Genomic DNA, 14,256 nt, shown 5'->3' with positions numbered 1-14,256 from the left:
CGGCTCACATTTCCTTCTTTTGATGAAGACCTTCCCTCAAAAGCACCACCGATCGAGAGTAGGGTCACCTGGGGGAGCTCAGTCGGTTAGGCGTCCACTCTTGGTTTCTGCTCAGGTCATGATCTCAGGGTTGTGAGATCCAGCCCCGTGTGGGACTGCATGCTGGGCATGGAGCCTGCTTCGGCTCACTCTCTCTCCCTCTGCCCTTTCCCCTTTAAGAAATAGTTTATTAGCGGGTCATCTGTGTCCCTCCGTGCCAGGAGAGACCTTTCCTGGGTGTTGGGTCCCACATCGGAGTAGTAAGAAAGTTTCTTCTTAGCAATAAGAAGCATGTAAGGCAGGGCGCCTGGGTGGCTCAGTCGTTAAGCGTCTGCCTTCCGCTCAGGTCGCTCAGGTCGTGAACCCAGGGTCCTGGGATCGGGCTCCCCGCTTCCACGGGAGGCCTGTTCTCCCTCTCCCACTCTCTCTGCTTGTGTTCCCTCTCTTGCTGCGTCTGTCTCTGTCAAAAAATAAATAAAATCTTAAAAAGAAAAAGAAGCATGTAAGGCCACATTTGAAAAAAGGAAGGTTTGGAGGAAGACGTCAGGCATTTCCCATCTGAAGGCCGAGTCTTGTTGAGGTTGAACGTGTTGGAGATCACCGGGAAGCACTGGGCTGGCATCACCTGTTTCTGCCAAGGGCTGATGGCCAGTGGGTACACACTTCAGCATGATTATGCAGCGTTGGCAAACAGCACCGGATAGGGGCCCTTCCAACAAGGCTGAGGGGACTTCCTGGAGGAGCGGAAATGTCTAGTTGCAAGTTGTGATGTTCCAGGTCGTCGCCTCACGGGAGCATGCTGTGACAAAACTTGTTCTCCTGAAGCACAGTTGTTCTCAGTAGAAGGAATTAGGTCTTTTCCCTGTTGGAGTATCTCCTAGCAGCTGTGGGTCAGGACAAGCAGGAGCCAGGTGCATCCGGGTGCCCTTAACCTCGAAGGGCCAGCGTTTATGCGTTCCAACGCAGGTGGATCTGAGATTTAGAAGGACCAATGGCAGTGCTTTGGGCTGGGATAGTTGAAGGGTCTTCACAGATTTTGCCAGTTGAGTCTTAATGCCTTAGTGTGTTCTAGCCCTGAGTGAGGACTGAGGGTGGGAGGTTGAGTGTAAGCGCTTTCCAGCCCGCCGAACAGCATGGACCTGCTGAGTCACCTGACCTGTAAAGTTTGAGATTTCCCCAGGTAGGAATGATCTTTTTTAAAGATTTATTTATTTTAGAGGGGGGTGGGTGGAGGGACAGAGGGAGAATCCCACACAGACTCCCTGCTGAGCGTGGATTCAGACACGGGGCTCCATCCCAGGACTCTGAGTTCATGACCTGAGCTGAAATCAAGAGTCAGACGCTCAACCAACTGAGCTGCCCAGGTACCCCTTAATGATATTTTCTAATAGGACTTTTGCTATTGCCTGTCTACAAGGGAAAGCCTCAGTCCAGTGAGAAAACATACAACCCAAGACTAAATCAGATTCTATCCACGAGATGGGAGAAGCTGAATAAAACCCACTTGCCAAACCTCAGATGATCCACTGGGCAATTAAAATGCTCCAGACTTAGCGATGGAAAACAAACTGAGGGTTGATGGAGGGAGGTGGGGGGGAGCGGTGATGGGCTAGATGGGGGATGGGTATTGAGGGCACTTGTTGGGATGAGCACTGGGTGTTGTTTGTAAGTGATGAATCACTAAATTCTACTCCTGAAACCAATTTTTTTTTTTTTTTTTTTTTAAAGATTTTATTTATTTATTTGAGAGAGAGAATGAGAGAGAGCACATGAGAGGGGGGAGGGTCAGAGGGAGAAGCAGACTCCCTGCGGAGCAGGGAGCCCGATGCGGGACTCGATCCAGGGACTCCAGGATCATGACCTGAGCTGAAGGCAGTTGCTTAACCAACTGAGCCACCCAGGCGCCCTCCTGAAACCAATTTTACCATACATGGTAACTAACTAGAATTTAAATTAAAACTTGAAAAAAAAATGCCTGAGAGCGGTATGGACAAGCAAGGTGACCACGTTCTGTGGCCTTACTGATATTTCCCTATCAGCATTAGTTCATAAAGCCTATCATTTTATCAGCAGACCAATGACTGAATGCATGCCCAGTGGTCAGTAATGGGAATTTTAGAGTCTCAGGCAGGACTGGATTGTTATTTGGTCTCAGCCAGAGTTCTCTCTTTTTATTGAACAATTATATTTCCAATATTGGTTTTCCTTCTCTGGGGCCAGTTGGTGGGCCTCTCTTGTTGATTTTTCTAGATTGTCATTTGGGGGAGCATCCCTTTGGACCACGACAGAGGTTTGGTTGTTGGTTTCTTTGAGAGCAGCGTTCTTGGTAGAAATATCAACGAGGTGGTTCCCTTTGCCTCCAGGGAGTCAAGTCTGAAATGCCTGAGACCTTAATCATAGAGCAGCTGACAAAAGTATGGCATCTAATACTTTTGGGGCACAAGAGCCATTTTAAATTTTATTCCCATTAGAGGTAAGGCAACCTTGCTGTTTCCCTAACGTCCCAAAGTCCTGGGCTACCCCAGAGCATGCTGACGGTTGGTATAGATGTTTGTGGTTTGGCCCTTGGCTAAGATACAAGCCCAAGTGAGAGCGTCTAGCTCAGCCTGTTGGGCTGAAGCGATCCATGAAATGGTCACCGTGATAGGTCTAGTTATCATCGGTCACCATCCAAAGTTGTGGCCGTGCCATCAACTGTCTTTCCTGTGTTGCTCGCTACAATGCCCGTCTTATTTATTTTACAACTGGAAGACTGTACATCTTCATCCCCTCACCTAGGTCACCCATCGCCCCCTCCCTTCTGGCAACCACCAGCTTGTCCTCTGTATCTGTGAGCCTACTTCTGTTTTGTTTGCTTTGCTTTTTAGGTTCCACATAGAAGTGAAGTCATACAGTATTTGTTTTTTCTCCGACTTATTTCACTTAGCATAATACCCTCTAGGTCCATGCATGTTGCTGCAAATGACAAGGTTTTATTCTTTTTTATGGCTGAGTACTATTCCTGTGTGTGTGTCTGTGTGTGTGTGAGTGTGAGAGAGGGAGAGGGAGAGAGAGAAGGAAGGAAGGAGGAAGGGATCTTGTGTATCCATGTATCTATCAATGGACACTTGGGCTGCTTCCATATCTTGACTATTGTAAACAATGCTGTAGTAAACACAGGGGAGCAAATGTCTTTTCAAATGACTATTTTCATTTTCTTCAGATAAATACCTAGTAGTGCGATTGCTGGGACGTAGGGTAGCTCTACTTTTAACTTTTTGAGGACACTCAATACTGTTTCCCTGAATGGCAGCACCAGCGTGCATTCCCACCAGCAGTGTAGGAGGGTTCCTCTTTCTCCGCGTCCCCGCCAACATCTGTTGCTTCCTAGGTTGTTGATTTTAGCCATTCTGACAGGTGTGAGGTGGTATCTCATTGTGGTTTGGATCGGCATTTCCCTGATGCCGAGGGATGTTGAGCATCTTTCCATGTAACTGTTGGCTGTCTGTATGTCTTCTTGGAAAGCTGTCTATTCAGGTTTTCTGCCCATTTTAAAAAATTGGATGGTTTTTTTGGGGGGGGCGCCTGGGTGGCTCAGTCGTTAAGCGTCTGCCTTTGGCTCGGGTCATGGTCCCAGCGTCCTGGAATCGAGCCCCGCATTGGGCTCCCTGCTCTTCGGGAAGCCTGCTTCTCCCTCTCCCACTCCCCTGCTTGTGTTCCCTCTCTCGCTGTGTCTCTCTCCATCAAATAAATAAAATCTTAAAAAAAAATAAAATAAAAATTGGATGGTTTTTTTAATACTGCATTGTATGAGTTCTTTATATATTTTGTATATTAACCTTTTATCTGATATATTATTTGCAAATAGCTTCTCTCAGTACATTGCTTTTTTTGGTTTTGTTGTTAGTTTACTTTGCTGTGCAAAAGCTTTTTAGTTTGATGTAGTCCCATTTGATTATTTTTGCTTTTGTTGCCCTTGCCTGAGGAGACAGATCAAAAAAATACTGCTCAAACCAATATCAGAGAGCTTACTGCCTATGTTTTCTTCTAGGATTTTTATGGTTTCGGGTGTTATAGTTGAATCTTTAATCCACTTAGAGTTCATTCTTGTGTGTGGCATTCTTCTGTGTCCAGTTCTCCCAGGGCCATTTCTTGTAGACTGTCCTTTCCCCACTGTAGATTCCTGCCTCCTTTGTCATAGATTAGATGACCACATAAGTGTGGGGTTTATTTCTGGGCTCATTGTTTTGTTCCATTGATCTATGTGTCTGTTTTTGTCCCAGTACCAAACTATATTGATTACTACAGCTTTGTAGTGTACTTTGAAATCTGGGAGCAGGATTCCAGTTTCGTTCTTTTTCAAGATTGCTTTGGCTATTCATGGTCTTCTGTGGTTTCTTATAAATATAGGATTATCCTAATTCTGGGACAAATGCCATTAATATTTTGACAGCAATTGCACTGAATCTGTAGGTTGCTTTGGGTAGTATGGACAATTTTTTTTTTTTTTTTTAAAGAGGCTCCACACCCAGCATGGAGCCCAGTGCGGGGCTTGAACTCACGACCCTGAGACCAAGACCTGAGTTAAGATCATGAATCAGATGCTTAACCGACCAAGCCACCCAGGTGCCCCGGGTGGCATGGACATTTTTTTTTTTAAAGATTTTATTTATTTACTTGACGAGAGAGGGAACACAAGCAGGGGGAGTGGGCGACGGAGAAGCAGGCTTCCTGCTGAGCAGGGAGCCCAATGCCGGGATCGATCCCAGGACCCTGGGATCATGACCTGAGCCAAAGGCAGACACTTAATGACTGAGCCACCCAGGTGCCCCAGCATGGACATTTTTTTTTTTTTAAGATTTTATATATTTATTTATTCATGAGAGACAGAGACAGAGAGAGAGAGAAGCAGAGGGAGAAGCAGGCTCCCAAGGAGCAGGGAGCCCGATGCGGGACTCGATCCCAGGACCCTGGGATCATGACCTGAGCCAAAGGCAGACGCTTAACCGTCTGAGCCACCCAGGCGCCCCCCAGCATGGACATTTTAACAATATTAATTTTTCCAATCCACAAGCATAGTTGATTTTTCCTTTGTGTGTCGTCTTCAATTTCCTTCATTAATGTCTTATAGTTTTCAGAGTACAGCTCTTTCACCTCCTTGGTGAAATTTATTTATAGGTATTTTATTCTTTTTGATGAAGTTGTGAGATTATTTTTTCTTTTAAAAATTTTTTGTTTTTAATTGAAGTATAGTTGACATACAACATTAGTGTCGTTGTAGAACATAGTGATTTAACAATTCTAGACATTACAAAATGCTCACCATCTATCACCATACAAATGTATTACAATATCACTAACTGTATTCCCTATGCTGTACTTTTCATCCCTATATTTTATAATTGGAAGTTTTTTTAGACTTTATTTATTTATTTTTTTAAGTAATCTCTACAGCCAACATGGGGCTCAAACTCACAACCCGGAGATCAAGAATCAGATGTTCTACTGACTGGGCCAGCCGGGCGCCCCTATAATTGGAAGTTGTGCCTTTAATTCCCTTCACCAATTTCACCCATCTCTCTTATCCCCTCCCTTCTGGCAAACCACCAGTTTGTTCTTTGTGAGTCTGTTTCTGTTTGTTTGTTTGTTCCTTTGTTTTGACTTTTAGATTCTAGATATAAGTGAAATCATATGGTATTTGTCTTCCTCTGACTTATTTCTCATAGCATAATACCCTCTAGTTCCATCCATGTTGCAAGTGGCAAGATTTCATTCTTTTTTTCTGGCTGAGTAATCTTCCATTGTTTTTACACCCCACATCTTCTTTTTCCATTCATCTGTCTGTGGACACTGGGACAGCTTCCGTATCTTGGCTATTGTAAATAACACTGCAACACAGGAGCATAGATCTTTTCCAATTAATGTTTTCATTTTCTCTAGGTGAATACCCAGAAGTGAGATTAGTAGATTATATGGTATTTCTATTTTTAGTTTTTTTTGAAAAGCCTCCATACTGTTTTCCACAAAGCTGCACCAGTTTGCATTTCCACCAACAGTGCACGAGGGTTCTCTTTTTTCCACGTTCACACGTGTTGTTTCTTGTCTTTTTCATACTAGCCATTCTGATAGGTATGAAGTGATGATCTCACTGTGGTTTGGAACGGCATTTCCCGATGGTTAGTGGTGTTTGGCATCTTTTCATGTATCTATTGGCCATCTGTATGTCTTCTTGGAAAAATGTTTATTTAGGTCCTCTGCCCATTTTTTAAACTGGATTGTGTATGTGTGTATGTGAATATATCTATCCACACACGTATACATACATATTGTATATGTGTATATTGGGTGTGTACACACACACACACGTATACATACATGTACGTGCATACATACACTGAGTTGTAGGAGTTCTTTATGTATTTTGGATGTTAATCCTTTATCAGATCTATTATTTGCAAATAGCCTCTTCCATATAGTAGTTGCCTTTTCATTTTGTTGATGGCTTACTTTGTTGTGCAAAACCTTTTTAGTTTGATGTAGTGTCAATTGTTTATTTTTGCTTTTGTTGCTGTTGCTTGGGAAGAGAGATCCAGAAAAATATGGTCAAGGCTGATTTCCAAGAATTTACTGCCTGTTTTCTTCTAGGATTTCTATGGTTTTAGGTCTCACATTTAGGTCTAATCCATTTTGAGTTTATTTTTATATGGTGTAAGAAAATGTTCTAGTTTCATTCTTTTGCATGTAGCTGTCCAGTTTTCCCAGAACAGTATTTCCCTATTGTATATTCCTGCCTCCTCTGTCATAGATTAATTGGCCATATGTACATGGGCTTATTTTTGGTCTCATTATTATGTTCCATTGATCTGTCTGGGGTTTTTTTGTTTTGTTTTTTTTGCCGTACCATACTGTTTTGATTACTACAGCTTTGTAATATAGTTTGAAATCTGGAATTGTAATGCCTCCAGCTTAGTTATTCTTTCTCAGGATCGCTTTGGCTATTTGGGGTCTTGTGGTTCCATACAAATTTTAGGATTATTTGTTCTAGTTCTGTGAAAAATACTTTTGGTATTTTGATAGGGATTATTGCACTGATTCTGTAGACTGCTTTGGGTAATATGGACATTTTAACAATATAATTTTTTCCAGTCCATGAGCATGATGTATCTTTCCATTTATTTGTGTTGTCTTCAATTTATTTTATCAATGATGCATTGTTTTCAGAGTACAGTTATTTCACCTCTTTGGTTAAATGTCTTCCTGGGTATTTTATTCTTCAATTATAAATGGGATTATTTTCTTAATTTCTCTTTCTGCTAGTTTGTTATTAGCATATAAAAACAACAGATTTGTTTATATTAATTGTGTATCCTGCAACTTTATTGAATTCATCCTGCAACTTTACTGAATTTATTCTAATAATATTTTGGTGGAATCTTTACAGTTTTCTGTATATATCACACGTTTTCTCTCTATATTATCATGTCATCCAACAATAGTGATCTTTCACTTCTTTATCATTTTGGATGCGTTTTATTCCCTTTTCTTGTTTGATTGCTGTGGCTAGGAATTCCAGTACTATGTTGAATAAAAGTGGTGAGTTGATATTCTTGTTTTATTCCAGATCTTAGAAGAAAAACTTTGAGCTTTTCATCAGTTTTATGTTAGCTGTGGGCTTTTCATATAAGGCCTTTATTAGGTTAAGGTATGTTCCTTCTATTACCTACTTTGTTGAGAGTTTTTATCATGAATAGATGTTAAATTTTGTCAAATGCTTTTTCTGCATCTATTGAGATGATCATACGACTTTTATCCTTAATTTTGTTAATATGGCATATCACATTGGGCAGATTTTGAATCATCTTTGCATCCCTGGGATAAATCCTACTTGATCGTGGTGAATGATCCTTTTAATGTATTATTGAATTCAGTTTGCTGATATTTTGTCAAGGATTTTTGTATCTATGTTCATCAGAGTTTTTTTCCTTTAAATTTTTTTTTTTTTTTTTTTTTGTATCTTTTCCTTGTTTTGGTATCACAACAATGCTGGCTATTTTTTGGAACAGTTTGAGAAGAATAGGTATTAACTCTTTCACATGTTTGGTGGAATTCATCTGTGAAGCTATATGGTCCTGGACTTTTGGGGAGTTTTATTATTATTATTATTAAAGATTTTATTTATTTGACAGAGAGAGACACAGCAAGAGAGGGAACACAAGCGGGGGAGTGGGAGAGGGAGAAGCAGGCTTCCCTTGGAGCAGGGAGCCCGATGCGGGGCTCGATCCCAGGACCCTGGGATCACGACCGGAGCTGAAGGCAGACGCCTAATGACTGAGCCACACAGGCGCCCCGGGGAGTTTTATTATTATTATGAATTTAATTTCATTACTTAAAATCAGTATGTTCAGATTTTCTCTTTCTTCCTGATTCAGTCTTGGAAGATTTTATGTTTCTGGGAATTTACCCGTTTCTTCTAGGTTGTTCAATTTGTTGGCACATAATTTTTCATAGCAGTCTCCTGGTATCCTTTATAGTTCTGTGGTGTTGGTTGTAACTTCTCTTTCATTTCCAGTTATATTTTTTTTCTTGATGAGCTGTGCTAATGGCGACCAATTTTATCTTTTCAAAGAATGGGCTCTGAGTTTCATTAATCTTTTCTATTGTTTAAGCCTCTATTTCATTTATTTTTGCTCTGATGCTTATTATTTCCTTCCTTCTACTAACTTTGGCCTTAGTTCTTTTTCTAGTTCAAGTGTAAGGTTATATTGTTTGAGATTTTTCTTATTTCTTGAGATAGGTCTGCATTGCTATAAATTTCCCTCTTAGAACTGCTTTTGCTGTGTCCCACAGATTTTGGAGCATTGTGTTTTCATGTTTATTTTTCTTCAAGGCGTTTTAAAATTTCCTCTGATTTCTTCATTGACCCACTGGTTGTTCAGTAGAACACTGTTTAATCTCTACATATTTGTAAGTTTTCCTATAACTGATCTCTAGTTTCATACCATTGTGGTTAGAAAAGATGCTTGGTATGATTTTAACCTTCTTAAATTTATTGAGACTTGTTTTGTGGCCTACATGTGGTCTATCCTGGAGGACATCCCATGTGCACTTGAGAAGAATGTGTATTCTGCTGTTTTTGGATGGAATCGTCTGTACATATCTGTTAAGTCCATCTGGTCTAATGTGTGACTGCAGGTCAATGTCTCCTTATGGATTTTCTGTCTGGATGATCTATCCATTGATATAAGTGAGGTGTTAAAGTGCCCTACTATTCTCATATTGCTGTCAGTTTCAGCTTTTGTGTGTGTTAATATTTCCTTTGTTGGGTGCATAAATAATTACAAGTGTTCTATCCTTTTGCTGGATTGATCCCGTTATCATTATGCAATGCACTTCTTTGTCTTTTGTTCTAGCCTTTGTCTTCCAAGCTATTTTGTCTGATATGAGTATTGTTACCCCAGCTTTTTGTTTTGTTTTGTTTCCATTTGCATGCGATGTCTTTTTCCATCCCTTCACTTTCAGTCTGTGTGTGTCTTAAGGTCTGAAGTGAGTTTCTTGTAGGCAGCATTTGGATGGGTCTTGTTTTTTGTTTTAATCCTTCCAGTTTTTGTGTTTTTTTTGATTGGAGCATTTAGTCCTTTTACATTTAAAGTAATTATTGATAGGTATGTACTTACTGCCATTTCATTAATTGTTTCCTGGTTGTTTTTGTAGTTCTTCTCTGTTCTTCTCTTGCTTTCTTACCCTGTGATTTGATGACTTTCTTTAGTGTTGTTTAGATTCATTTTTTTTAGTTTTTGTGTATCTATTATTATTACTTATTGTATTTATTTACTTATTTTCATTTTAGCTTTTATTTATTTATTACTATTTTTGTGTATATAATAATAGGTTTTTGGTTTGTGATTACCATGAGGTTCATATTTAACAACCTGTGTATATAGCCTTCTTTTTTTTTTAAAGATTTTATTTATTTATTTGACAGAGAGACAGCGAGAGAGGGAACACAAGCAGGGGGAGTGGGAGAGGGAGAAGCAGGCTTCCCGCGGAGCAGGGAGCCCAACCCAGGGCCCGATCCCAGGACCCTGGGATCCTGACCTGAGCCGAAAGCAGTTGCTTAATGACTGAGCCACCCAGGCGCCCCTATAGCCTTCTGTTTTAAGTAGGTGGTGGTTTAGGTTCAAATCCATTCTCAAAGCACTACATTTTATCTGCCCCACCGTTTTATGTTTTTGACGTCTATTACATCTTTTTATTTAGTGTATACCTCAAGTAATTATTGTAGATTTAGTTGATTTTACTACTTGTGTTTCTTAACCCTTATACTGACTTTTTAAAAAAAGTTTTATTTATTTAAGTAATCTCTACACCCAACATGGGGCTCGAACTCATGATGAAGAGTCACATGCTCTACTGAGTGAGCTAGCCAGGTGCCCCTGAGTGCCTTTAGTTTTGCTTGTCCGGGGAAGTCTTTATCTCTCCTTCAATTCTGTGTATTAACTTTGCCAGGTAGAGAGTATCCTTGGTTGTGTTTTTTTCTTTCAGCACTTTGAATGTATCATGCCACTGACTCTGGCCAGCAAAGTTTCTGCCGAAAAATCCACTGATAGTCTTAAAGGAGTTCCCGTATACATAACTAATTGCTTTTCTTTCACTGCTTAGTATTCTCTCTGTATCTTTAATTTTTGACATTTTAATTATAATGTGTCTTGGTGTGGATCACTTTGGGTTCATCTTGTTTGGGGCTCTCTGTGCTTTCTGGTCTTGATGTCTGTTACCTTCCCCAGGTTAATGAAGTTTTCAACTATTATTTCTTGAAGTAAGTTTTCTGCCCCTTTCTCTCTCTCCTTCTGGGACCCCTGTAATATGAATGTTAGTATACAGTATACTTGATGTTGTCCCAGAGGTCCCTTAAGCTATTATTTCTTTTAATTCTTTTTTCTTTTTGTTCTTCATTTTGGGTGATTTCTACTACCCTGTCTTCTTCACCTCTGATTTGTTCTTCTGTATCCTCTAATCTGTTGCTTAGTCCCTCTAGTGTATTTTCTATTTCTGTTTTCATACTCTTCAATTCTGATTGGTGCTTTCTTACATTTTCTATCTCTCTCTCTTTTAAAAGATTTTATTTATTTGAGAGAGAGGGAGAGAGCAAGCACAAGCATGAGCTGGGCGGGAGGGGCAGAGGGAGAAGCAGACTCCCTGCTGAGCAGGGAGCATGACACAGGGCGTGATCCCAGGAACTGGGATTATGACCTGAGCTGAGGCCAGACACTTAACCGACTGGGCCACCCATGCACTCCACATTTTCTATCTCTTTGTTGAAGTCCGCACTGTTTCATCCATTCTTCTCCTGAGTTCGGTAAGCATCTTTATGACCATTACTTTGAACTCTGTCAGGCTGATTGTTTATCTCTGTTTCATTTAGTTATTTTTCTCAGGCTTTGTCTTGTTATTTTGTCTGGAATATACTATGTCTGTTTGTTTTGCCTGACTCTGTTTGTTTCTATGTATTAGGTAGTTCAGTTACTTCTCCCAGTGTTCAAGGTTTATGTAGGAAATGTCCTGTGGGGCCAAGAAGGGCAATCCCTCCTGGCCACCAGTGCCAGGTGCTCCAGGGGTGTCCCTTATATGGGCGGCATGTGCCCTTCTGCTGCAGTGGAGCTGTGGCAGCTGTGGGTGTGCTGGTGGGCAGGGGTGGCACCTGGTCTGGCTGGCTGGGACTCCCCGCTGTGACTGCCATGGGGCACTCGGGCTGGCTTATCGTCCGTCAGCTGTGAAGCCAGGTGTTTTGGGAGCTCGTCTGGATCTGGGGTGCCTGACGTGGAGCTCGAACCTCTTGCTCCTCAGGGAGAATTTCTGTGCCTGTGAGACCCTCTCCACTGTGGGGTGCTGCACCTGGAGTGTGTTTCTTCCTTAGAGAGACTGCATCTCTGCCTCCTCTACCCGTCTCTGTGCTGTCCCTTGTCGTGAAGGCTCTGTTCATCCAGCGTCGAGGTCCCCCTTACTGGGATTATTCTGAATATAGTTGTAGATTATTGTGTCTGTGGGATGAGGTGAGCTCAGGGCAGTACTGTGCTGCTGTCTTGAACCTTCTTCTTTCGATGTTTGCCATTTGTACCCTTCAAGTAGGACCTTCAGTAACCATGAAAAACCTGCATTGGTTAGAGGAGTTTCCTGTAAATTAGCAGAGTCAGAAGGGGATCTGTCAGCAGTGGTGAGGGGTATTGTCCAAGAGGGAGGGAGCAGGGTGGCAGGGAGAAGGTGACTGCAGCGAGACGGAGTTAGGAAGAAGATTTCATAGGAGGGAGGCGACAGGCCAGAGGGTGGGGGGTATTCAGGAGGGCCTCTACTCCACGGGGCACGGGGATGGCCACGGGGGTCCCAGGACTGTCTCCTCGCTGCTCTTAGCCAAAAGGGTGGTGGTGGGAATGGCTCATTTCGGGGTGGGTACTTGAAGGGCATTCCCTTCCTCCTCACACATAAAAAAGAAAAAGGGGAGTTGATAATTAGGATGTCCAAGGGCAGGAAGCCTCATTAAGCTTTTCTTTAAGGCCCCAAAGGTTATGTCATCCCGGTTTTCCCAAATAATAGAGTCAGATTTGTTGGCTTCTTTAGAAAACATGTAAGGTTGGGCCACAAGACAGAAGTTCAGAATTCAATTCCACAGCCAGCTAAGTCTGAGAAAACCTTGTAATTGGTGCTTAGTTTTAGGTTTGGGATGTTCAGGAAACTACAAAGTGCACATGCTTCTAAGTGAGTCCTTGTTCCAAGATCAGGTGCCCTAAATACTGAACCTGAGTTTGAGCAAACTGCAATTTTTTCTTGAAGACTTTATGTTCTTTTTTTTTTTTTTTTTAAGATTTTATTTATTTGACAGAGAGAGACAGCGAGAGAGGGAACACAAGCAGGGGGAGTGAGGGAGGGAGAAGCAGGCCTCCCGCGGAGCAGGGAGCCCGATGCGGGGCTCAATCCCAGGACCCTGGGATCATGACCTGAGCCGAAGGCAGACGCTTAATGACTGAGCCACCCAGGTGCCCCGACTTTATGTTCTTTTAAGGCTAGAAGTTTCAACAGGGGGCTGCTGGCTTCCCATGGAGAGGCTTGGGAACGGGGACAGAGAAGAGCCTCCAGGACACCTCGTGTCCCCTAAGTCAGCTTGTAAGGTCTGGGAGAACCCCAGGCCGTGACTGCCCAGGTGTCCTGCTGCCCCGCCGTCCTGCCCAGGGAGAGCAGAGATCCCGGCCGGCCACAGCCACAGAGACGCTGATCACAGCGAGACACTGGCTGTCCGTGGAGACGGAGGCTGACAGTGGGGCGATTGGGAACCACAGGCTGGCGAGGGATCGCAGTGTTGTTCATGGCTTGGAGTTCCTGCACGAACCTCCCTCCTCAGCCATTGGGTTTTTTCACAGGTAGAACAGGGGTGTTGTGGGTGCTAGCGCAGGGGCCAGTGAGGCCCTGAGCCTCCAGCATTCTGTTTTCATCCTGACGCCCTGCAGAGTCTCTTTATTTGTAGGGTATCGGTTCGTTCTGGGGAGAGGCTTTGAGGGGTCTGCTTGGATCTTGATCTTCCGCTGGTATCGGCTGAGGGTTTTGCCCGTAAGGGGGTGGTAGTTGATCCAGCAGGGGCCATGTGGTTGGTGGCCTTGGACTTAGCTGCAGGGCTGGCCAAGATGGAGAAAGAGAAGATGTGGAAGGATCGCTTGATCCACCTAGTTGGCTATTTGGATTGCTGCTGTCAAATTCTAGAATTATTTCCCCCTTTCGGAGAAATTCCAGCATATTTCTCAAAGGAATTTGGGCCCAGGAAGGGAATAGGGGCTGAGGAACTAAGGAGAAAGGGTGGGTATCTCCTAGGGGGCCCAGGCAAGAGAGAAGAGGTTCACAGACAGGACCTTGCTGAGGTTTACTAGGGACCCCCACTATCTGAAGGGTTTTGGTACTCCGAGGCAGGGCTCCTGATGGGAGCCAGGTTGAGCACTCAGTGTAGCTCTTGTGTCAAGGAGGACAGAGAGAGACTCATTCCCAGTCTGCAGAGTGGTAGACAGGGAGGATGGGAAGAGCCTCTGCAGTTCCTCGGAGCCCCAGCACTGGGGGGTGGGAAGGACTGGCAGGGCCAGTTAGAGGGTCGAAGGTGGCTGGAGCTCTTCCGTGTCCAACAGTCTTTTTTCCAGTGGCCTGGCTTTTTTTTTTTTTTTTTTTTTTAAGATTTTATTTATTTATTTGAGAGAGAATGAGAGA

The sequence above is a fragment of the Neomonachus schauinslandi genome, chromosome 9 (genome assembly GCF_002201575.2).
Source record: "Neomonachus schauinslandi chromosome 9, ASM220157v2, whole genome shotgun sequence".
Taxonomy (NCBI): Eukaryota; Metazoa; Chordata; class Mammalia; order Carnivora; family Phocidae; genus Neomonachus; species Neomonachus schauinslandi.
The sequence above is the reverse complement of the archived record's forward strand: the minus strand, read 5'-3'. Positions refer to the sequence as shown.